Raw genomic sequence first — 22759 nt, 5'->3', positions numbered from 1 at the left:
ATTATGATGATCAAAGCATGGTGAATGAAATGTTCAAGATACAAGAGAAGAAGCTAAAAGTGATCTGGAAACAGCTACACCGGCAGTGCCGGCCCAACCGGCAGTGCCGGTGAGACAGGGGCGGCAGTGCCAGTCAACACGAAAAGACACTAGATCTGCTCTAGACTCAACCATTGTTCCTCAAAATTTCACAGCACAATGCACAAGATCATCCACCTCTAAGGCAAAACTAACGGAGAGATTCATCCATCCTTCTTTCTTCTAGAGAGGTCAACCCATTCTAGAGAGGGAGAGAGAGGAGAGGAAGCTAACCGGAGGAGGAAGCCTTGGAGGAGAGGGGGCACTGCCCGGATCAACCGACCAGAGGAGGAGGGAGGTCCCGGGACGGTGGCCGGAGTGTAGGAGCGACGGCGGCGACGGCTGGGGTCGGGTGGGAGGAGAGGGACGCACGGTGGGGGAGAAAGAGGCAGTTGCCCTAACTCCCCCTGCGGGCCCTCAACTTATCCCACGCCCACAGCGGCAGTGCCGCCCAGTCGAGGCCGGTAGTGTCGGTGCCACCGGAAGTGCCGGTGTGAAGGCACCGGCAGTGCCGCCGAAGCTGTCCACAGCCCAAAACCCTCGAAAAGTTGCAGAGTTTTAGTGTATGGAGATAGAAAAGGTTTCTTTTAGGAAAGGTGGGGCTTAGGATAGAAAGAGCACACTGTAGATGGTACGATATCACTCATATTTGCAAAATATTGCAAATAAAGACCAAACATGAGTGATTTCCCATAAGAACAGGAGATAGTCAAATGAAGTCCAATAAAGTCCCAAATTACTCCAACTCTTCACAAAGAATAGTGCGGTGGCCTAGGCCACCATATATGAGTGTTATGGCATGGCACCGCGAAGATATATCTTGGGTCCAAGCCATTACTCATCATTGAAGCTCACATATCAACATTTGATATAAGGAGAATGATTTCTTAATGTTGGCATTATGGGGGGAGGGATAGCTCAATAATTTAAACCGCACTCCCCCTATTTCCATGCCCACATCTAAACCAAATAAAGTTTTGAGACAAAGGTGTGTTTGCAACATGGTCAAGCTATACTCCTTGAATCAATGATATTTAGCTCATTCCTCAAATAAGAGAACCTTGCTTCATCAAGAGGCTTCGTGAATATATCGGCAAGTTGATCTTTGGTAGGAACATAGATAAGCTCAATATCACCACGGGAAACATGATCCCTAATGAAATGATTCCGGATCTCAATATGCTTCGTTCTTGAATGTTGCACCGGATTATAGGCAATCTTGATGGCACTTTCATTGTCACATAATAGAGGCACTTTGTCACAAATGACACCGTATTCCTTTAAAGTTTGCCTCATCCATAACAATTGAGTGCATCCACTTGCGGAGGCAACATATTCGGCTTCGGCGGTGGAGAGAGATATACAATTTTGCTTCTTAGAAGACCAACACACCAAGGACCTACCAAGGAATTGGCAAGCCCCGGAAGTTGATTTCCTATCATCCTTGTCACCCGCCCAATCCGCATTGGTATATCCATTGAGAATAAAACTTGAGTCTTTGGGGTACCAAATACCATATCTTGGGGTATCAACCAAATATCGAAAGATTCTTTTGAGAGCCATCATGTGGCTCTCCTTAGGAGAAGCTTGATACCTTGCACACACACCAACACTCAACACTATGTCCGGTCTAGATGCACAAAGGTAAAGCAAGGATCCAATCATGGAGCGATATACCTTTTGATCCACCTCTTTACCATTGGGATCAAGTGCAAGATGACATTTAGTAACCATAGGAGTGGCTACACCCTTCAACTCGGTCATCTCGAACCTCTTGAGCATGTCTTGGAGATATTTTGCTTGGTTGATGAAGGTGCCTTCCCTCAATTTCTTGATCTCAAAACCAAGGAAGAACTTCATCTCTCCCATCATAGACATCTCAAACCTATCGGTCATAAGCTTTGAGAATTCATCATTGAAAGCTTTGTTAGTAGAGCCAAAGATAATATCATCAACATATAATTGGCAAACGAAAAGCTCCCCATTGACCCTCTTAGTAAAAATAGTGGGATCGATTAGCCCAACATCAAACCCACTGTCTACCAATAATTCTTTAAGGTGCTTACTCAAGCTCTAGGAGCTTGTTTGAGACCATGTCTGTACATGCTAGGCTCGTCAAGGCAACCTTAGTATCCGCGTGTGCAAATCTGGCTTGCACCCGTTGTATGCACATGTAGAGTCTATCACACCCGATCATCACGAGATGCTTCGAAACGACAAGTCTTAGCAACGGTGCATACTAAGGATGAACACTTTATTATCTTGATATTTAGTGAGAGGGATCATCTTATAATGCTACCGTCGCGATCTAAGCAAGATAAGATGCATAAAGGATTAACATCACATGCAATTCATAATATGTGATATGATATGGCCTTTCTTCTTGTGCTTTTGATCTCCATCTCCAAGCACATTATCATGATCTCCATCATCACCAGCATTGCACCAAGGTCCGTGGCGCCGCTTCATGGTTGTCCATCACTTATAGCTACTATAACAACTACTTGAAATAACGCTATTACATGATGAATAGACACGCAGGTCTTAACAAAAATTAAAGACAACCATTAGGCTCCTGCCGGTTGCCATAATACAATAATGAACATCTCATACATCAAATATAATCATCATCACATCATGGCCATATCACATCACCAAACCCCTGCAAAAACAAGTTAGACGCCTCTAATTTGGTTTGCATATTTTACGTGGTTTAGGGTTTTCGAGTAAGATCCAATCTACCTACGAACATGAACCACAACGGTGATACTAGTGTTGACAATAGAAGTGCAAATTACAATCTTCACTATGGTGGGAGAGACAGACACCCGCAAAGCCACTTATGCAATACAAGTTGCATGTCAAGCGTGGAGCAAGTCTCATGAGACGCGGTCATGTAAAGTTAGCCGGGCCGCTTCATCCCACCATCCCGCAAGAAGCAAAGTGCACAAACTAAAGCAACAAAAGCATCAACGCCCACAAAACCATTGTGTTCTACTCGTGCAACAGATCTATGCATAGACATGGCTCTGATACCACTGATGGGGTTCGTAGCATAGAAAACAAAAATTTTCCTACCGCAAGACGAATAAATCCAAGATCTAATCTATGGAACACCCAAGATCTAATCTACAAGATCGAAGCAACGAGATTGATAATATACTAACCCTTGATGATTTCCAAAGCCTACGAGATCAGATCTCGTTGTTAATGTAGACGATCGTCCCCGGTGCTGCAATCCGGCAGCACTTCCGTACTCGGTCGCGCGTACGGTGTCGATGAAGCCCTTCCTCTCCCCGTTCCAGCGGGCAGCGGAGGTGTGGTAGATCCCCTCGGAATCCCAGCAGCACGACGGCGTGGTGGTGGAGGTGGAGGAGAAATTCCTGCAGGGCTTCGCCAAGCCTGCGCAGGAATAAGGAGGAGGGAGAGAGGGGCGGCTAGGGCTTGGGGGGATGGTGTACTGCGCCCCAGACCTCCCCTCCCTCTTATATAGGCGTGGGGGGGGCTTCCTTGGCCCCCCTCCAAGCCTTTGGGTCGGCCAAAACAAGGGAGGAAACTTCCCCCCAAGTTAAGCCCCTATTTTCAAGGGATTTGATCTTATCCACTTGGTACAGCCACATGGGCCTTGGGGGGGCTGGTGTGCATGGCCCATGTGGGCCTATGCGACCCCTCCAGTCCATGTTGGTCGTCCGGGATAGGTGGGCCCCACTATGGTACCCTCCGGAACCTTCTAGAACCTCCGGTACAATACCGAAAAATTCTGAACTTTTCCGGTAACCCTGAAAATGACTTCCCATATATGAATCTTATTCTCCGGACCATTCTGGACCTCCTCGTAATGTCCTGGATCCCATCCGAGACTCCGAACAAACTTCGTCTCCATACCATATTCCATATCTACTTATGCGACATCGAACCTTAAGCGCGTCACCCTACGGTTCGCGAACTATGCAGACATGGTCGAGACTCCTCTCCGAGCAATAACCAATAGCGGGATCCGGAGATCCATAATGGCTCCCACATATTCAACGATGACTTAGTGATCGATTGAACCATTTACATACGATGCCGATTCCCTTTGTCACGCGATATTTTACTTGTCCGAGGTTCGATCATCGGTATCTCCATACCTTGTTCAACCTCGTTACCGACAAGTACTCTTTACTCGTACCGTGGTATGTGATCTCTTATGAACTATTCATATGCTTGCAAGCTAATCAGATGACATTCCACCGAGAGGGCCCGGAGTATATCTATCCGTCATCAGGATGGACAAATCCCACTATTGATCCATATGCCTCAACTCACACTTTCCAAATACTTAATCCCACCTTTATTGCCACCCATTTACGCAATGGCGTTTGATGTAATCAAAGTACCCTTCCGGTGTAAGTGATTTACATGATCTCATGGTCGAAGGACTAAGGCAACTATGTATCGAAAGCTTATAGCAAATTGAACTTAATGACTTGATCTTATGCTACGCTCTTTTGGGTGTGTGTCCATTATATCATTCACCTAATGACATAACCTTGTTATTAATAACATCCAATGTTCATGATCACGAAACCATGATCATCCATTAATCAACAAGCTAGTTATACAAGAGGCTTACTAGGGACTCCTTGTTGTTTACATAACACACATGTATCAATGTTTCGGTTAATACAATTATAGCATGGTATGCAAACATTATCATAAACACAAAGATATATTATAATAACCATTTTATTATTGCCTCTTGGGCATATCTCCAACACCATTTGGGCCCTACATCCCTGGGCGGTGCGGATTTGCGTTGACTCGGCCGGCGAACCCGACATTTCGAGATGCACCACGTCTCGGGCCACCATACGCGACGTTTTGGCCGTTTTCTTCGGGCTAGGTGGCCTCAAAAACGAGAAAAAAAACGTTTTGACACGCACAACGGACAGACCCAAAATCGTCGGCCATGGTACACCAGCAACCACGGCGCGACTTCAACTTCGTCGGCCATGGCAACTTTTCTTGTAGTGAGGGGCAGCCGGTCGGCCACCCGGCCTGCCAGGCCATGCGCCGGCCCACCCGGCCAGGACCGGGCGCCAACCGGACCGGGCCAGGCGCCGGCCCACCCGGCCAGCCGACCGACTCGCTGCATCATCCGGCCCAGAGCCCGGCGCTCGCCGGCCTGCTCGGCTGCCGCCCCGGCCTGACCGGCCTCCTGGCCGTGCTGGGCCCTCTCCGCCCCGCGCCAGCCCAGCCTCCCCTGCGCGGCCTGCGCTTTCCGCCGCCCAGCGCGGTGCGAGCCCCGCCCGGCTGCTGGTCCGGCTGGGCCGGACCCCAGACCGGCCTCCCCAGCCCACAGTCCGGTCAGCCGGTCGCCCCACCGGCCTGGGCGTTTTTCTGGCCCGATTTTCTTGCTATTTGCTCTGTTTTTTCCTCCAACGGTTCTTTTTCCCTCTTAGCTATAAATACCCTTCTTCCACCTTGAGCTAGGGTAGTTCTTCCCATTCTCGCTCCTTCATTGTTGCATTTGAAGAACTTGCTCTCCCCCTTTGATTCCTCCAACCATTCTTGCTCATTCTTGAGGGATCTAAGAGAGGAGATCCAGATCTACACTTCCACCAATCCATTTCTTCTCTAAGTGAGGGGAACTCTTGGGATCTAGATCTTGAAGTCTTTTGTTGACTTTCCCCATTGTTCTTCCTCTCCAATCTCATCCTAGCATTTGTTATTTTGGGTGGGATTTGAGAGTGAAGGATTTGAACACCTCTAGTGTTCTTGCTTTGCATCATTGCATAGTGTTGAGCTCTCCACCACGATTAGTTCGAGTGAGAGACCGTGAGCTTGTTACTCTTGGAGGGAAACCTCCTAGTTGGCTTGGCGGTTGGTGCTCCGGTGATCTCTTCAAGAAGATTGTGAAGAGGCCCGGGCTTCTCCTTCGTGGAGCTTGTGAAGTGGTTGTGGAGCTTGCCATCTCCGGAGCGGAGGAAAAGCTAACCATAAGGAAAGGGCCATTATCCTTCGTGGGGGTGGTTCGGAGAATAGGGTGAGCCTTCGTGGCGTGGGGAATCCTTCGTGGGACCTCCACTCCTCCAAACGTGACGTACCTTGTTGCAAAGCAAGGGAACACGGGAATACATCCTCGTCTCCGCGTGCCTCGGTTATTTCTATACCCGAGCTCTCTTTCCTTGTGATAGCCATCATGCTTGAAGTACATATATCTTGCTATCACTTGTGCTACATATATCTTGTGCCTATCTTGCTTAGCTCTAGTTGCCATTGTTACACTTAGTTGAGCTTAGCATATTTAGGGTTTGTGCTTGTGAATTAAACATTAGTTTAATTCCGCATTCTTACAAGACAAATCCGTAAGAGTTTGTAATTGCCTATTCACCCCACCCCCCCTCTAGGCGACATCTCGATCTTTCATCTTCACTAAAGGCTTGGCGACTACTCCGTTCCAAGACATTCGGTTCAGTCTCAACGTCGTCGAGCCTACCGTTGATACTGTGGGGGATGTTAGAATACAAGTTGTATTAGGTTTAAGAGTCCTAGTCGGTTTGTAATAGGACTAGGTCGGTGCCTACGTTCCTATATAATCCTCTTGTAACCGGCACAATCAATCATCAATTATCGATCATATACAATTCTACAAGATGATCTAAGGCAAAAGCCTGATTGTTGTAAGATCAGTCGAGTAAGAGTTGAAGGTGGGACAATGACATAAAAATAAGTGATAGAGGAGATAAAGTGGTTTGTTACAGGAGATCATCAATGGCATATCTCTTCAGTGAATGAACATAATTTCCGTGTTGCTTACCCTACAAAGATTGATCGTGCAAGGGACAGGAAAATAGGCGATTTGAAGATTGGACTACTGAGAAGGTAGTCAGGTGGATGTTCATTGATGTTTGGGCTCGCTTCTATGCACTAGTAGAAAACGTGGCTTTCACCCGGAGCTTTAGTACCGATCGTGTTTAGGCCTGGGACATTAGTCCCGGTTTCAATGGCTAGGAGGCCGCACGAGCACAACCAGCTCTAGTCCCGGGTCAAACGGGACTTTAGTCCTAGTTGAAGATATCAACCGGGACTAAAGACCATCGTCCCTGGAGGCTCTAAAATGGACATTTAGTCCCGGTTGCTAAAGTCTCCTCCTATATAATCACTGTCCCTCTTCCTTCCTGGCTTCTTTGTTTCCTCCCCAAGTTCGAGTTCATGCCCATTTTTTTCCACGGTTTGTCAAGATTTAGCGGCTCCCCATCTATCCAAGGGTTCTAAAAGGTTAACAATTTCATCATTTCATCTCATTGCTAGTTTAGTTCATTTAATGCTCTAGAAGTAGAGGGATTTGTTCATCTTCTTTTTACATTTTTTAATATTCAAAATTTCAAATCTACATTTTTTTTCTAAAATTCATATTTTTTCAAAATCAGAAGTTTTTTACAATCTGAACATATTTTAAATTTGGAAAAAAAATCAAAAAATTATTAATTTTGTATGAAAATTTTCCGAATCAGGAACATTTTCAAATATAAACTTTTTATTTAAATTTAAACTTTTTTCAAATCTAAACATTTTTGAATTTGAATAGTTTTCAAATTTAAACTTTTTAAAATTTGAAAAAAAAGGGAACAAAAGCAAACGACAAAATTAAAAACAGAAACAGCAAACGAAAACGAAAGTGAAAAAATAAAAATGGGCCAGGCCCAATACACGATCATGTTTTTTAGCATAACCCGATCAGGTGTGTGCGGTGTCTGGTAGCATGCCTAGCCATGGGTAACCCGACGCGAGGCCAGGCCCGAAATTCCTCACCCTAGGCCTAAAATAGTTAGCCCGATAGCCGGGCTGGGCCTAGGTAGCCCGAGAAGACGAAATAAGGAAGCGGCTCGCCGGCCCGACGGGCTTCATGGCTTTTCGGAAAGGCTGGACCCGGGCCGAGCCTAGGCCTAGATTTCGTGTGTCGGAATTTTCTCGGCACTGGTATACCTAGTAGAGTGGTAGGCACTGACCTAGTTGGTGTATAGGACTGGCGGACTCGGTCGGCGTGGCCTACCTCTCGGCTCTATTTTGGACCCTTCTATTTATCGCCCTTTATTTAGAAGCCTTTTTTTTAAATGCATGGTGGCAAAAGCTTAGCCTCATCTATTAATTAAGAAAAGAGTGCTCAGTTTTTAATTGAAAATCATGCGAAAACCTACAACAACAGGATCAAGCTCACACAAAACAAGCCTAACGAAGACCCAAACAACATGGTCACACCCACACTAGCCAATATAAGGAACCACGGGGTGCCACGAACAAACTCCAAACACGACACTCGAACATCGCGCCAATAAAGACACCCATCAATCAACTGTAGATCCAGGGTAGGGCAGTAACCTAGGTGGCGAGAAAATCGCAAACCTCTCTTGAAACGACAGCATTGGGCACCGCTGCCAACCGTCCTGACTTAACAACTCCACTCTTCTCGAAGCCACGACCGAGATCTCATGCATGTCGGACCGCACTTCCTCGACGGAAGAATCCCCACACAACTCATGTAGCTATGGTGTGATCTCAACCACCGATGACTTCACCTCAATGGAGCTAAGCAGAAACGAAGCATGCATGGTGGCGAGCTCCTGCTCCGTCGGCTCCACGGAAACACCAACGCGTGCCAACAACAGCTTGAGAATTTCCACCTCTTCACGTAGGGGGCGAGACACCTCCTCAATGTGGTTAGCAACCAACTGAGCGAGCTCCATGTGCATCAAGGCAAACTGGCACTGAAGGTGAGAGTCGAAACTGGCGCTCGCAACACCTTGGAGAGGGCCTTAGCGGCAATGTTGCAGATGACGACGAGCGGCACACAAACTCAATCGATCTCTGGGGTGACGAGGGATGACGAGGCTGTGCGGCTGAAGAGAAGCTCCGCTGGCTAGGGGCACGAGCGTCCGGAGAATGAACACAAGCGTCCGAAGAACAAACACAAGTGTCCGGAGAGTGAGAACGAGCGACAGGAAAGCGCGCACGGCAGAATCGCTCCCGATGACCAAGACGACGAAAACAGATGCATCTGAAGGGCTCACAACATGTGTTGACCTGGTGGTCACGCTCAAGGCGCCGAAAGCATCTCCCCCGAGCCCAATTCTTAAAGGAAAGACCACGCTCGAGGCCTTCCTTCCGAATCAAAGACGAAGGCTCGTGGCCGGGGGCGGCAGCTCCGACCAGCCTGCACCCAATCTTTCTCGTCTCGAAGAGCGTCAACAACAGCATATAGGTCACCGTAGAGCTCCAATGAGAGCATCTCCACTCGTCCCCCCGACGAGGCCCCCGGCGAGCCTTTTTTCCATCCGGACGGCGTAATTCGGCCTAGTCGCGCCCCCGGTTCCTCGTTTTCGTCCGGAATTGGGCCTAAATTCATCCGGCGATCCCACGCCATCCCCGGCCCCCCGGGGAGCGCTCGGGGACTCCGGACGAAACGAAAGCGCGGGAAATACCAACGAAACTTCCCGCGCGTCTGGTGGCCCCAACTTGTCGGCGAGAGAAACCGATCGTCGTCCTCATCGCATCGTCTTCCGCGCGCTGTAAAAGCCTGCCGCCGGTCTGCATTCGCCGGCCACGCGGCGAGTTAATGTCGTCGTCTTCCGCGCACGCTTCGTCTTCCGCGCGCAATAAAGGCTGCCGCCGGTCAGCTCGCCGCGGACGCGTCGCACTCCACGCGGCATTTAATCCCCTGCGCCAGCCGCACCTATATACGCCGCTCCGCTCGCCGCGAGGCGTACCCCGTGCTCCACTCTCCCTCCACTCTCCCTCCACTCTCCCTCTACTCTCCGACGATGGCGTTCTCCGACGACGACGGCGCAGCCAACAACGGCTTCCCCCGCCGCTCGCTCCACGCGTGGGAGGGGCACCTCCTCCACCAGGCGGGGTACCCCTGCCCGCCGGACACGAGGACTCCCGGCGGTGGGTGGCGGCTAAGTCGTGGCGGCGTACCAATCCCACCGCCGCCTCGGGGCCAACTCCTCGACGTCGCCATCGAGGAGGCGCGGATGACCTTGACGGATGAGGAGCGCGCCGAGCCACGCCACCACCCCGACAACTACACGGCGTGGAACTCGTACTTCCTGCGGCGGTGGGAGCGGGAGCTCGCCTCGTACGACGGCCCGCCGCCTCCGCCTCCGCGCAACAACTCCGCGGGCCGCCGACGTTGGTGGAGCGCCCCGGGCCGGAATCTCGAGGCCGTCCTCGAGCACATCGAGGGCGGCAACTTCTCGGTGCTCACGATGCCCCCTCCATCGAGGGCATCGGCGAGCCGCCGCCGGGGAAACGTCTGGCAGCCACGGCGCATGGCTGCCAGCTCGTCGTCTTCCGGATCGGCGCCGAGGTCATCCTTGGCGCCGGTGAAGAGGGGGAGACGACGTCGCCTTCGACGCCGGTGCGCGTCAAGAAGGAGCCGGCGTCTCCGCCGCCGACCAGAGGGCGCAGCAGCGGCGCCCTCGTCATCCGCGACCAGCCTTCCGCGCCGCAGAGCGGCCGGAAGAGGATGAAGAAAGAGGCCGCCGCAATCCAGCTCGCCGAGGAGGAGGCGAAGCGCGCGGAGGACGCCGCGATGGCGGAGGCGATCGCCAGGTCGCTGAAGGACATGGAGGAGGAGAAGCGCGCGGACGACGCCGCACTGGACTGGGCCAGGCGCGACTGGGAGCGCTAGGAGGCGGAGCAGCAGCGGCGGCTGCTGGACCTGGCCGCCGCACGCCAACTCGCCGCCCGCGCCGCTCCAACCGCCAAGGACGATGTCGTGCGCTACCGCCGTCCTGCGACACCTCCATCCGGCGTCGTTGTCCCCGTCGTCGACCTCGAGTCCTCCGACGACGATTGGTACAAGCCATCCCCGGGGTGGGGAGACGCCGGCCAGGGCAGCAGCAGCCAGGCCGCGCAGCCGAAGGTCAACGACGACGGCTCCGACGACGACGACAGCGACTACACGGTGTTCTACCGCCATTTCGACATGTAGAGCGCCGTGTTTTAAAATTAGCATTTGAATTCCCCTAGCTGAATTCGAAATATAGTCGAATTCGGCCTCTATGTATGAACTCCGCCCGTTATGTAATAAATATCATTAAATTTAGTCTATATTCACCCGTTTTTAGCCTTAGTTTGTCAAGTTTCCGTTTTTTAAATTCGCCTCGTCGACTTCGCCTGGGCACGCGGCTGGGAAACTACTACTCCCCACGCCAAATCTTCCTCCAATCCGAACGAAAATTTCGCGGATTTAGGCGTGGGGAGCGCCAACAAGTGGGAATACTCTGATGCCCTTCAACATGGCGCACATCAGCGATGCCGCGATCCGAGCCAGAAACAACGTGCAGCGTTGGCTCTAGCAGCCCCGACGTCTCCGCTATCGTTATTAGGTTTCTGTTCATTTTGCATATATTTTTGAGCAACGGGGCAAAAGTTTCAGCCATTTTGCACGTTTTAGTCGTAAAATGCATCAAGTAGGGTTTTTTAATGCTTCGGCATGGCGCATAGTTATGCCATTTTTCCATATATAGGAGAAAAAATGATTTTGGCCCGGGGCTCGGTAAAATCCTGGCTCCGCCACAGGGCCCGTCTATTATGTGCTTGCTTAGTCCCCACGTGTCTGGACGTGGGCGTGAGGCCACCACCGGCAGCCGCTGCATCATACTCTCTTTGTCCATAAATAAGTGAACGTGGGAATTTTTCAAGAGAGGCTATCAAGTGGTGAGACAATTTCACTGGGAAGATGCAAATCAACATCTCTCACCTTTTTAATTCTTGCATCTCCAATAAGCTAATTGCATGTACAAAATAAAGATAACATATATTCAATATTATTGAGTTTGATGAGAGAAGCAATTTTTGCTACTTTAAAGTGCATTAAAAATATAGAAGTACACTCTTTTATGGACAAAGTTTGAGAACAAACGTCCACTTATTTGAGTACCGAGGGAGTAGTCTTTGGAAGATATAAAATCCCAAAGAACTTTCTCCAACAAGGGAAATTGTTTGTTTGAGCAGCTGGACATCCCGTCATGTGCCCAGTTTTTGAAGGATAGTGTATAAGGCTCTGACATTTGGGGTCTGACAAAATATGGAATGCCGAATTTTTAGCCACGGGCATAAAAATCATGGCAACAGCCTACCTAGCAAAGCCCAATTTCTAACTAATGGTTGTAACGGACAGAGTGTTGCTCCCTGCATCTGATGAGGTGAATTCTCTTTTTATAATCCCTTCATAGTTTGATATGTTGTCCATACCTCCATTTCAATGAATACGACACATACATATTCTAAGACGAATTTTAACCCAAAAAATAAAGCACAATATTCTGATTATATTGTATGCAATTGGTATCGTTAAATTCGTCTAAAAAAATTAATCATGCTAATTTTGTACCAAGAATCTTGATATATTTAGAGCAATTCTTGATCAAAGAAGAAATACGAAAAATGAGGACATTTTATTCATTTGAATGGAGGAAATGTCATCCAATATAGTTATCTAAGAGATATTTTATTATGAAAAAATGAGATATTGTCGACATCCCTTACCAAAGGTTATACTATCCATGATTTCAAATACATTTATGTGTACATAAATAGTGGAACTTAGGAATTGAAAATCATATACAGTTTCACCCACTTTGTTAGGCATCGAACTAGGCAAGAACTCCTTCAAATGGCCAGCTTTATTGTGGCGGCTGACTACGATGTGGCGGCATTTTGACTTGGTGGAGCGCGATAGAGAGAAGTATGCAAGAGGATTTTTCTACCATGCACAGATGCACTGGAGGAGGTATGCACCGGAGCAGGAGGAGGTGGATATAGTTTCAACGGAACATGATGCCCAATGTAAGAGGGCGCGTTTGGTAGCATGTGCGCCCCTCTTAGCTCGCATCGGTTCAACATTTTTCGGTCAGTTTGGTACCTAGCTGAGCCCGTGTTCTTGCACGAACCGCTTCTTAAAGCACCCTTGGGCCAGGCCCTGTAGGAACGCCCGGTTCGGCCTAGCGAGCCACACCCGTTCCAGGAGAACTCGAGAACGTCGTGTTCCCGCAGAGCCACTGCGGGAGACGACGCGAGCTCGCGCGGGACGGCGAAATCTCAGCGGGATGAATTCGGTCACCGCGTTTGAAATTTCGCCACCGTATATAGGGGCGGCTCTCTCACCGCCAAATCCAAATCCTCCATTCCCCCCTGTTTGAGCTCATCCACCCTCCCCGATCTAGCGCCATGGGCGGTTCTTCCTCACCAACTCGGTTGGCGAGGCATGCGGGCGGCGACGGTGGCTTTGGCGGCGGCTACTGGCCGCGGATGGTCGTCTTCTTCCTCTGCGTCGATGACTTCGGTTGTGGTAAGCTTCTGCAAACCCTAGCATTAGATGTAGATCTTGTGGGTACACATCGGTGGTTCGAACGAATCCATTGTAGGACATTCATCCGTCCCCGGTCGAGGTTATGGAGGTTGTCCAAGTTACATCTGACTCTAGCACTGGGACGCTGGTGCTGCCTGCATCTTCACCAGGGTCCCCTACTTCCCCGACCTCAGTGCCGAGTGTGGCTCCTCTGACTGTAAGGCCGCTCTTACTTTTCTCACTCTTCATTGATGTGGTAGTGGTAGTTCATTGATCTGCTAGTGGTACTGCTTAAGGATGTCGATGTGGTAGGAGTAGTTTATTGATCTGCTAGTGCTACTGCTTAAAGATGTGGATGTGATAGTGGTAGTTCATTGATCTGCTAGTGTTTGTAATGTATGCGATCATACCCTTGGGCTCCCCTGATCTTTCTGCTCCTACTGTCAATGCTGAGCAATCTCTGATTTCAAGCAAACCAACCATGGTTTGGAAACCTGAGCTATCAGAGTTTGTGCTTAACCGGTTGGTTCAGCTCGTCCGTAGAGGCGTCTGTTTCAACATAGGATTCAAAGAGCGGCATATGAAGAGGTATATGCTGATGTTCTTGCATTCGCTGCCATACATGTGACCACTCTTCAGCTGTACAACCACATCAGAAACTGGAGGACCAAGTGAACCGATGACAATCTGGACTAGAGCGAAGATGGTTGCTGCTTCTATGATGTTGATGAAGATACGGTGGACGGGTACATTCAGGTAGTAAGCCTCATGGAGTTCCTTCGTAGATCTGTATATGTGAATGTCGTCTGCACTAACAATCGTTCCTTGTGGATTGCAGCGCAACCCTAGGCATCGTCGGTACGTCGGGACCCCGATCACGAACTATGCTCAGATGAAGACGATCCTCACGCCCCGGTTTATCAGCAGGGCGCAGCTGTATCAACCTAAGTTTATGATCAAGGCTATCGACTTCATTGCAGACAACGAAGAAGAGTATGCCCACTACCATAAGCTGCAGCCACCGGAGAGGAGGAGCTGGCTAAGGACCTGGCTTCGCAACCAGTTTACTGCTTAGTGCTTCTGCATCCTTATTGGTCCTGATCTGCTGATTTTGGGAGGTGGTCTCGTATCCCTCCATCAGCTAGGACTTGCTTGAAACTGATCCCCGATCTATAATGATGAACTTTTTCGAGGTGGTATATATTAACCCCTCGTGTGATGAACCTGTGATGCATCACGAAATATAGTTGTTTCGCTCGTGATGCATCGCCCACTAAGTAGTTGATGTGTATTATTACCAGCACCTTTTGTGTTGAACTGAATCTGCTGCGTGTTGTAATTCAGCTATTAGCAGTGCTGGGTAACCTCACCACTCTAAGGGGAGGGGTTATCACAGCTTGCCATGTCTGCAACCAAATAGTGTGTGGGCTGCACAAGCAGGAAAGAAAGTAGTCTGTGCAGGCACCCAAACAATGGGGCCTGGCTTCCCTCTCCGGCTCAGAAAAGACCGCCTAGGCTACCAAACGACCGCGTTTCATGGCCCATGGCCCGTTCGCGGCGCGCAGGGAGGCCCATCTCGTTGGCGCAGTGGTGCAGGAAATCCATGCAGGCTACCAAACGCGCCCCTAGTGTATTTCACACTTGTTCAAATCAGATGTTAATACATACAAAACCATAAAGTACATGGCACTCTTGAAATGCATAAATTTTTTTGTACTCCCTCCAATTCATGATAAGTATCGATGGTTTAGTACAATTTTATATTTAAGTTGTAGTAAACCACCGACGTTTATTATGAATCAGACGGAGTAATGAAATTTCAGCAAATCAGAAGTACAGTCGAGCCCAATATGAATTAAATGGTTTTAGAAATTTTAAATAACTCATGGTACTTACATAAGTGGAGAAACAAATTTATCTGTTTCTCAGTGCTAGAATAACTTCTCAGTGCAAGAAGATCTCCACTTATCTGCGACCTGCGCTAATGCAATAGCCGAAGAATCACTTTTGGTTAGAGCATGTTCCGCTTTGTGTCTGAATTCGCCAACACGCCTCCTCATGCTTGCTCCTTCTTGCTCGTCCATCACACGTCGGATCACGCCGGCGATCTCTTCCTTGGTGAAGAACCCGTCACCATCAGCGTGGACGCGGACGGCCACCCCGGCCTGGACCTCCAGCATCGCGGCGTTCATCTTCTGCTCAGCGTAGAGCGGCCAAGCGACCATGGGCACGCCATTGAGGATGCTCTCGAGGCTGGAGTTCCACCCACAGTGTGTGACGAAGCAACCGACAGAGGATTTCCATCTGCGGCGCCCGCGACGGTAGAACGAGCCCCAGCTCCGACGTCCTCTCGACGAAGCCCCGCGGCAGGAAGCCGAGCTCGTCGTCGTCTTCCTCTCGTCGCTGGGTTCCGAAGAACGCGCCGCTGGCCGTGTCTTCGTCTGGCCTGTTGATGACCCAGAGGAAGCGACAACGAGTCGTCCCCGGGGCGAGCGCTAGCTCGGCCGTCTGCCGCCACGTGAGCGTGCCGCCGCTCCCGAACGACAGAAAGCCCATGGATCTGCGTGGCTGCTTGTCCAACCATCGGATGACGCGCGAGTGGTCGCGGTTCACGCCGGCCGGCCTGGTCTAGACCAACGGCCCGACCGCGTACACCGGCAGCTCCGTCACGCCGTCTGTGCCGTCTCCCACCACAGGTTCCAGCGTGCTCAACGTGTTCACCAGGATCCCGTCGACTCTCGAGGCTTCCTTGGCCAGGGACAGGAAGCTGGCGAACGTGTCACTGCTCCGGTCGACGAGCATAGTACCTCTGTTTTGTGTTGATTTTTTTGATACAGTAATATCCAGTAGGGAGGATGCCATGTGATTTGGGTTCAGACTTGTGTTTTGTTGGAGGCTAAAACATGGTGAACTCAATTTTTCTACCATGTGTTATCAGTGCTATCATCCCACAGAAACTGTTTCTCCTCACGGTACTTGTTCTATCAGGATATGTAAGAGGCTTTATTGTGCTATTTTTCTTTTCTGAAATGAAACCTCTGTTGTGTTTAGCTCCTACCTTCACGTACAAGCTTATCGTTTCCAAGCCAATTGGTTACCTCATTCCTTTATCAATATCAAATTACATGACACTTTTAGTAGTGTGTTGCAGGAAAAAATGCTGCTTTTAGCCCGATTTAGATCACTATTATAATTCTCATCTATGCCTCGATGTACTATTTGGAGTGATTATGCTGAACCTTCTGAGGCTCAAGACAAAAATAATCATTCAGTAACAAAATAATGATTCATGGATAATAAAGACAGCTGTTGTTTTGCCACTTTTTCTGTTTTGTGTTGGTACAAGGATTAGCAAAATACTAAATAGAAATATTTAGCTTATGGTTATCCAGCAGATTGCACCAAGCTGTTTGTGTTTCTGTAATAGAGGAATGCATCCCATATTTTTATTAGACTCAGAGTAAGGTATGACAATGCAATTTTTCAATGATTTTCTGCGGCCTGTAATAATTGTTAATGCTGCTTAATGTAATGCCTCTTGTTTCAAACAAGGAATTTGGATTGTTGGTGCAAGTGAAAGTATCAAATCACCCCGGGTGAGCTGTACGTTTCGCGTTGTTATAATGAGTTGTGGTTGTGCCTCTAGGGCTCCCAGAACAAAAGAATCTGCGGAAGCTAAAGATGCCGAATGCCTAATGAATTGACGGCGTGGAAAAGTCATTGAAGACAGGCAAGCACCCCAAAAGGGATTGGGGTTTTAGATCCTTGGGAAATCCCTCTTCTTAATACCCCTATTCTACTAGGTATTAGTTTTGTAATGGTTGGAGCAGCAAACTCGGATTCGGCATCCCAGAGGTTACTAGAATCGGAACAAAGAATCCGGTGGGAAGAAATCTCCGGCTTATAAAGGCGTCCGGATCTAGGGTTTTTATGGAGAGTTCTAGCCAGAATACAAGATGCCTAAATACGGAATATACATTGCCGTGCACGTCAAGGATCCACCTAGATCTAACTTGCCGTCATGGATCCGGATACTTCATGCGCCTCCATGGATCCGCCTACTTGCATAGGTTGGTTGGGATCCGGCTCCTGTTCCTGTGCTAGACTTCATCCATCTTCTATCAACAGCAACTGGACCGCCCGGTGGGCCATAAGCCGCCACCATCATCTGTGGCCTACTCGGGCTTGCCGGATATAGACCATGTCACTGACATACCCATAAAGTATACCCACAACAAGCAAGCTATAGGAGATTTTATTTCCTCATATAATCTTCTGGTAATTGTCGACTTGTCGATTCATCAATAATAGACATATCACAAATTTATAGCCTTAACCAGCATAACAATGGCTCATGAATATAAAGTTTATTAGCAAAATTGTACTATATACATATGATAGATAGAAACTGTTGAATTTTCTGCTAGCGCTCCTACCGAGCTTGAATGTAAATAATTTTTGCCCTAGCATTTTTAGGAGGCTAGACAATTGTTCATACACTTTCTCAAAGACAGTTGATCAGTTATGATAGCATTGTGTACCTCTAGATTTGAGTGATTGATCATGAATAACAGGAGGGTCGATGTCCTCCACGATGGTGGGACACCGTAGCAGTCGGCGGGATGGACAGTTCAACATAATTACACAATGTGATATGGGCATGGATGCCTATATGGAGGCCAATTTTAGGACTCCACCAAGCTAGGTGGTACGCCATCGAGCATTCAGGAGTGACACGCTAGGACGACCTACGCCATGTAATAACTAAGTCTAAGTTTGTGTCATTCATTCTATGTTAGGAAATAATGTAGCCAGGTCATGTGGTGGGCCAATTAGGGTTAAATTAGTGTTGCGTTTGGTTTTGGGTCTGTCCAAACCAAACCAGGTTAGGCCCAAGTGGGGCGCCCCAGCCTAGCAAGGCTGGCTGGCCACCTCTTCCCCTCATATAAGGTGGAGGGACGGCTAGGGTTTGGACAGATCAGTTTAGACTAAAGATTAGGGTTTTTCCCATTACGTGTGTTCACATGTATCATCCCTCCGGGGGTACGGCGCTGCCGTTTATCTATATTATCCGATGCGAAGGTTCTTGTGTTCATCAAGGATTATCTAGCTCGAGGTTTGAGGCGTATCGTTCGTCGATCCGTTGCTTGCTGGATTCGTTCCCTCTTCTCCAGGCTGTGTTCATCGCGTTGTTGGGAGGATTTACTACCCTAGGTTCTCGCTGTGAAAGATCGGGCATCAACCTAGGTGGATCGGCTGGGATCCCCCTTATCATGTGGTATCAGATTTCTGGGTTGCTCACGGCGAGGTTTTGTTGATCGATCTCTTCGGATCGGTTTGCATTGGAGAAGATTGGCTCTAGATCGGAGGAGTTTGGCTCTCGGTCGAAGGAGGTTGGTTGGAGGAAGTTTGGAGTTGTTCTGGTGCAGTTTGCAGGTCATCCATGGTTGTTTTGGAGGTCAAAATCGCGAAAATTCGCGTCTGGAATCGGGAAGAAGAAGACAGTTCGCGACGCGATCCGGTCTCCAGGCCGGTTGACCGGGACCTGGACCGGCCGGGCCGGTCCAAACCGGACCATACGTTGGTGCCAACCGGCCCGAGTACTGAGCCGCCCAGCCGAGCTGCCGGTTGCCAGGCCGGTCAGACCGGGCCTCAGGCCGGTCAGTCCGGTCCCCAGGCCGGTCCAACCGGGTCCTGGGCCGGGCAGGCTGCTACTGCTGCTGCTATTTCTCCGGCAATGTTGGTTGTTGCTCCTGTTTCATCTCCGGCGATGCTAGCTGATGCTACTGCTGTTGTTGCTTCGTTTACAGACGATGTGCTGGGCATACGGTGTTCGCGTGGCACGAAGTCCGGTTATATCTTCAATGATTACCTTGACATCCGGAAGGGAGTAATTCGTCACGTGTCAGAACTGAAGTGGTATTTACGCCATTACGCGACAATTGAGCAGTATGAGGATTGGGAGAAGTACATGGAATTGGGTTTCCAACGATGTCGCCAATACAAAGGGAAGTTCACTGGTTATGATGCATACGTTCTCGCTCACCGGCGTGTGGATGAGGAGTTGGACATATATTGGTGTAATGCAGGTGATAGAGGCGAGTATGCTTATACTTGGGCGGACTTCAAAAAATTTCTTCGTGGTGGTTTCGGGTTACCATCTATGGAGGAAAGTAAGCAGCCGTCTGATACGTCTCCAACGTATCTATAATTTCTGATGTTCCATGCTAGTTTTATGACAATACCTACATGTTTTGTTCACACTTTATATCATTTTTATGCATTTTCTGGAACTAACCTATTAACAAGATGCCGAAGCGCCAGTCCTGTTTTCTGCTGTTTTTGGTTTCAGAAATTCTACACAGGAAATATTCTCGGAATTGGACGAAACAAAAGCCCAAGGCCTTATTTTCCACGGAGGGTTCCAGAACACCAAAGGAGAGACGGAGAGGGGCCACGAGGTGGCCACCCCACCTGGCGGCGCGGCCAAGAGGGGGGCGCGCCCAGCTATGGTGTGGGCTCCTCGGGACCCCTCCGACGCCGCCCTTTCGCCTATATAATCCTCCAGATGCGAAAACCCTAAGGGAATCAATCATATTCCACGAAGAGTTACGTAGCCGCCGCCATCGCGAAGCCAAGTTCGGGGGACAGAAGTCTCTGTTCCGGCACGCCGCCGGGACGGGGAAGTGCCCCCAAAATCCATCTCCATCGACACCACCGCCATCTTCATCGCCGCTGCTGACTCCCATGATGAGGAGGGAGTAGTTCTCCCACGAGGCTGAGGGCTCTACCGGTAGCTATGTGGTTCATCTCTCTCTCCCATGGTGTGATCTTTATGTGATCATAGGCTTTGCAATCTAGATGTCATATGCTACTCAAGTGTTTTATTATGTGAACTTCGGAGTTACTGTGACCTCGGTGTAAAGGTACAGTGTGTGCGCCGTGTGTAACTCCCTTATGAATTGTGGTGTGTTAGTACCTCCTATGAATGCTCACGGTGATAGTGTGGGTGTTTATTAGTACTTGGGAATATGCCTTTGAGGTGTGCTTTTGCACACTTGCCCAATGAATTTGAGTTCTTTATCCAACAAGAGAGTGTTTTCAGAGTAATATGATGAAGTGCTTATATTTATATTCAATTATGATTGCAATGTTGAGAGTGGCCACTAGTGAAAGTATGATCCCTAGGCCTTGTTTCCGAATACCGCAAACACCGCTTATTTACTTGTTTTATCTGCATGTTTATTTCTTGCATTATTTATTTCAGATCACTATTATTATTTTCAATCGTCAATACCACTTGTATTTTACTATCTCTTCGCCGAACTAGTGCGCATATACATCTGACAAGTGTATTAGGTGTGTTGGGGACACAAGAGACTTCTTGCATCTTAATTGCAGGATTGTTTGAGAGGGATATCTTTGACCTCTACCTCCCTGAGTTCGATAAACCTTGGGTGATTCACTTAAGGAAAACTTGCTGCTGTTCTACAAACCTCTGCTCTTGGAGGCCCAACACTGTCTATAGTAATAGAAGCGTGAGTAGACATCAAGCTATTTTCTGGCGCCGTTGCCGGGGAGGTAAGGTAAAAGGTATTCACATCCTCCGACTACTAAGCTATTTCCTAGCACTGTTGCCGGTGTGTGAGTGCTCGAAGTTATTTCCTTTAGATCCTGCAATTGCGTCTTTTTGTTTCTTGTTTTTATTTTCACTAGTTGGGCTTAATGGAAAACAACAAAAATATTAGAGATCTTTATAGTATTTATCTTGAGTTAGGACATGAGGTGTTTGAAGAGAAAATTAAAAAACCTATGGAACGTTATATGCATGCGAATGGCAATGTTATTAGTATGAATGCTTTGAACACCATTGTTGCTAATGCTATGGAAAATTCTAAGCTTGGAGAAGCTGGTTTTGAGGAGCATGATATTTTTAGTCCCCCAAGCATGGAGGAGAAAGTTTACTTTGATGATACTTTACCTCCTATATATGATGATTAAAATGATGACTATCATATTTTCAGTCCACCTACTATTGAGGAGAAAATTAATTATGATTACAATATGCCTCCTATATATGATGATTATGGTGATGAGAATAATAATGATAGCTATCTTATTGAATTTTCTCCCACTACAATTAATAGTAATGACTATGCTTATGTGGAGAGTAATGATACTTTTATGCATGTACCTCATGATAAGAATGTTTCATGTGATAGTTATATTGTTGAGTTTGTTCATGATGCTACTGAAAATCTTTATGAGAGAGGACAATATGGTTGTAGGGATTTCCATGTTATTAAAACACCTCTCTTTTTGCTTAAAATCTTGAAGTTGCGCTTGTCTTGTTTTCCTATGCTTATTGCATTATGCTTACATGACTTGTTTATTTACAAGATTCCTTTTCATAGGAAGTGGGTTAGACTTAAAAGTGTTTCTTATTTTCTTTTGATGCTCTCTTTTGTTTCAACTCTTATTTCTTGCGAGAGCATCATTAAAATTACTGAGCTCATCTTAATGGCTATAAAGAAAGCACTTCTTGGGAGATAACCCATGTTTTTATTTTGCTACTGTTTTGTTGTGTCTTGGAAGTTGTTACTACTGTAGCAACCTATCCTTATCATGTTTATTTCGTTGTTGTGCCAAGTAAAGTCTCTAATAGGAAGTTGATACTAGATTTGGATTTCTGCGCATAAACAGATTTCTTTGCTGTCACGAATTAGTGTTTTTCTCTCTGTAGAAGAATCAAAAAAAATCTGGAAAAATTCATGCGTGATCCTCAGATATGTACGCAACTTTCATTAGTTTTGAGCTTTTTCATCTGAGCAAGTTAAGTGCCTCGAAAAAATTCGTCTTTACGGACTGTTCTGTTTTGACAGATTCTGCCTTTTATTTCGCATTGCCTATTTTACTATGTCTGAGTGGATTTCTTTGCTCCATTAAATTTCAGTAGCCTTGGGTAATGTCCATAAGTGTTGGGAATGATTGTGTCCTTGCTGAACATGTGAATTTTTGATTATGCACTAACCCTCTAATGAGATTGTTTTGAGTTTGGTGTGGAGGAAGTTTTCAAGGATCAAGAGAGGAGGATGATATGATATGATCAAGAAGAGTGAAAAGTATAAGCTTGGGGATGCCCCCGTGGTTCATCCCTGCATATTTCAAGAAGACTCAAGCGTCTAAGCTTGGGGATGCCCAAGGCATCCCCTTCTTCATCAACAACTTATCAGGTCACCTCTAGTGAAACTATATTTTAATTCAGTCACATCTTATGTACTTTACTTGGAGCGTCCATGTGATTTTATTTTTGTTTGTGTTTGAATAAATTCGGATCCTAGC

General features: G+C 47.9%; 1 pseudogene; it reads right to left on the bottom strand.

Moving 5' to 3' along the window:
• Window positions 1–15348: 15348 nt before the first annotated feature.
• Window positions 15349–16279, bottom strand: LOC124707923 (annotated as a pseudogene).
• Between the last annotated feature and the right edge of the window lie 6480 nt (window positions 16280–22759).

This window comes from Lolium rigidum, chromosome 4 (genome assembly GCF_022539505.1).
Source record: "Lolium rigidum isolate FL_2022 chromosome 4, APGP_CSIRO_Lrig_0.1, whole genome shotgun sequence".
Classification (NCBI taxonomy): domain Eukaryota; kingdom Viridiplantae; phylum Streptophyta; class Magnoliopsida; order Poales; family Poaceae; genus Lolium; species Lolium rigidum.
The sequence above is the reverse complement of the archived record's forward strand: the minus strand, read 5'-3'. Positions and strand labels throughout refer to the sequence as shown.